This window comes from Nannospalax galili, unplaced genomic scaffold (assembly GCF_000622305.1).
Source record: "Nannospalax galili isolate Female #2095 unplaced genomic scaffold, S.galili_v1.0 scaffold843, whole genome shotgun sequence".
Taxonomy (NCBI): Eukaryota; Metazoa; Chordata; class Mammalia; order Rodentia; family Spalacidae; genus Nannospalax; species Nannospalax galili.
Window position 1 is genome coordinate 498,690 of NW_008349585.1, and position 3,561 is coordinate 502,250.

The 3,561-nt window shown below is 43.6% G+C and overlaps 1 protein-coding gene across 5 annotated transcripts in view; it reads right to left on the reverse strand.

The window, feature by feature from the left end:
- Dmxl1 (Dmx like 1) overlaps window positions 1-3,561 on the reverse strand; it is a 182,538-nt gene that overhangs the window by 136,445 nt on the left and 42,532 nt on the right. The window lies entirely within an intron of this gene.

Consider the following 3,561-nt stretch of genomic DNA (forward strand, 5'->3'; position numbering starts at 1 on the left):
AGTTCATACCCTCACCCCACTTCCAGTTTGTTCTGTGCTTTCTATGTGTGGTTGAGATGTGATCTTTCAGCTTCCTGTTCCAGTCCAAACAAACTCTTTCTTCTATAGGTCCCTGTGGGGTATAGAGCTTTATCACAGCAACAGGAAAGTAACTAACACACCCCCCCTTTCTGCTATTCCTCTCTTAGACTCAATTCTTCTCCTTTTCTATCTAAATGTATTCCCACATATACAAATCACAGCAATGAAATTAAAAGTAAGCAAATAGAACCAGAAGAAAATAGATCACTAGGCACTATCAAGTCTAAGGTTCAAGGACTAGAGAGATGGCTCAGAGGTTAAGAGGGCTTACTGCAATTCCGAGTTCGGTTCCCAGCACCTGTGTCAGGCAGCTCACAACAGCTTGTAACTCAAGCTCCAGGAGGTCTGATGCCCTCTTCTGGCTTCCTTAGGCACCCCCACAGATGTGATATACATTGACACAGCCACACACACAAACACATAAATAAAAATGCTATAAGGTTCATATTGTCAATGAGTATCAGGTAGAGTGGAAAGACATAAAGGAACAGTAGAAGGAAGTAACTAAAGGGCTGAACACACAGCAATCAGAGGAAGCACAAAAACTTAAGAGCAAGAGTAAATCAAAAAGATCACAACTTGGAAGCACTGAGAGGGCAATGATGCCAAAGCACACGGAGTCGCCAGTGATTCCTCAGGCATCTTATACTCCGTGTAAACAGCTGATAGGTAATCTGCAAAGGCTACAGAGGGACTATGCATTTCTTTGGCAGTATTTCCTTCCTTACTTCTTTACCAACATACTATAGTCTTCCCTTGCTGGCCTATCATATTTATACAGAATTCTCACCAAATACAAAACCAGCAACAAAACACCACACCTAACCTTACAGAGAGCAACTCTGTGATGGGTTAAATGCTCCTAACACTTGTCCTATTTTGATGTAACAACAAGATAAGATAGTTCTGCAACTTGTTATCTACAGCCAACTTTTGGAGGTTCTTGAGGTTATAGGGTATCACCCAACTTCCCAACCTGCCCAACTCTTCTCTCTCAATCCAATAGTCTTTATATATTTAGTATTATTTTTTTAAAGACAAAGTGTCATATATACCAGGCTGGCCACAAACTCACTATGCAGCCAAGGATAACTCTGAACCTGTGATCCTCCTGATTCTACTTCCCAAGTACTGGGATTACAGGGATGAGCCACTACACCTAGTTTATGTGGTGCTGGGAATGAAACACAGGGCTTTGTGTATAACTAGGTAAGCACTCTATCAACTGAGCTACATCCTTAGCCCAATGGCACTTTAATTTTATGTGAAAAAACCAAACCAAAGCCAGGTACAACAGTATGTGCCTGTAAGTCCCAATTACTCAGGAAAGTGAGGCATGATGACTGCTTGAGTCTAGGAGTTGAGGGCCAGCCTAAGCAAAGCAAGACTGAGTCTCAAAACAACAACAAAACAAATCAATTATATGACATATAATATAATATAATTATATGAAAAATAGATGGGCTTTGACAGGATCCTTCTCATGCTCATGAGAAAGGGTCAGCCTTGTACTATATACTGCCAGGAAACTAGTGAAACAAAAAAAGAACACTATAAAAGCTCATGAAGATTCCCAGATTTTTAAATGACATGAATATTAAAAAGTGGAACTCTGGGGACTTAAAAAAGATGGCAAAACTGGAGTGGGGTGTAGCTCAGAAGCAGATGTACTGAGTGCATGTATTCTAGGTTTGAGCCTCAAAGTCACATTAAAAAGTCACAACAAAGTCGCCCAAGGGTAGAAAGAGGGGAAAATAAACTAGAATGCTTGACTGTTATTAGCAGATGCCCCTAAATGACCCAGTTTAAGGCACCTGCCTCTGCCTTCACTGTGATCAGTTCTGTCAAAACTAAGTGAGTCAAACCAGTCCTCAAAAGAGTCAGTAATTCATAAACTCCTTTACTATTCTGATAGTAAACAAGAATACACACTTACTATGTATCAGAAGATATCAGCCTCAACAAGATATACTCCTCAGATAGGTCTAAAAGACTCAGTTTATGATGACCAAGCTGGGGCCATTCCCAACTTTTTTCTTTAATTTTTTACGTGTGTGTGTGTGTGTGTGTGTGTGTGTGTGTGTGTGTATGAGTATGAGAGCTGCATGTGTATAAGTGCAGCCATGTCCTGCAATGCCTGCAGAGGCCAGAAGTGGGCATAAGATCCCCTGGAACTGAAGTTATGGACAGTTGTTAGCTGCCATATGGGTTCTGGGATTTGAACCCAGGTCTTCTGCAAGAACAGCCAATGTTCTTAACCTCTGAGCCATCTCTCCAGCCCACAACCAATTGACTTTTATCAAGGGTACAAAGAACATTCGTTGGGAAAAGGACAGTATTTTCAATAAATGGTGTTGGAAAATTGAATATTCATGTGTAAAAGAGTACAGGCACTTTTGAAAGAGATGTATCCTTGCTCTGGAATGTGTTACTGAATATGTTAAGGCTGTAATGAAAAATAAAAAGGGGACATCAGACGACTGATCCATGACTTCACCCCAACCCCATCGCTGGCTTCGGGGCTTCCTGTTCAGTGACTGTGAGATTCCAAAGGCCAGATTCTCTGATGCTACAAGCCAAGCCTCCAGAGCCTTGGAGGACAGACAGACCCTCGGCCTGGGAGTCTCCTCAGCTGGCCTTGGGTAGAGGAAGGCTGCAACAGGTCCTTGGCTACACACACAACACACTGAGCCGAACATTCAGCGAAAAGAATGAGAGCCACAGGGAAACTATCGACAGCCTTGTCTCCAGAATCCTCAGGGACCACTTTCTCTGTCCCTTACCTGGCTCTAGCCCAAACTGGGTTTCTTCCTGTCCTCCAAACTTTTCCATCTCTCCCTGACCTCAGAGCCTTAGCATATGCCATTCCCTCTGCCGAGAATGCTGTTCCCTACCCCTGACAGGTCTCAGCCTCAGGGCCCTACCTAACAGGACCTCCCCTGGTACTGAAGGAGACCCACCCAGCCCTTGCATGCTGGACATCAGCTGCTGTTCATTTCTTCCAGTGTACTTTGGTATAAGTCGCTGACTGGCTCATTTAGTTCTGGTCATCTGCCTGCCCAGGGCATGGGACTATAGTGCTGTTAATTGTGCATCTGTGTGACCTGGCCAAGTGCTGTCCTTTCTGTAAGATAATGTTAGTAAATTTCACATCACACCTTGAGGGGGAAACCCGTGATACTTGGCATAAACAGATGACAGCCATTAGCTTAAAAAGAATTGAAGGATGGCACGGCAGCAAGCTCAGCACTTGGGAGGCAGAAGTAGGTGGATCTCTCTGAGTTCAAGGACTGCCTGGTCTACATAGCAAGTTCTAGGCCAGCTGAGGCTACAAGGAGACCCTGTCTCAAAAAGGGAAAAAAAAAAAGACCCAGCTCCCCCGAAAAACAACAACAAAAAACCCTGTGCTTTCTTGGGGCTGGAGAGATAGCTCAGCAGTTAAGAACACTAACTGTTCTTGCAGAAGACCCGGGTTCGAAT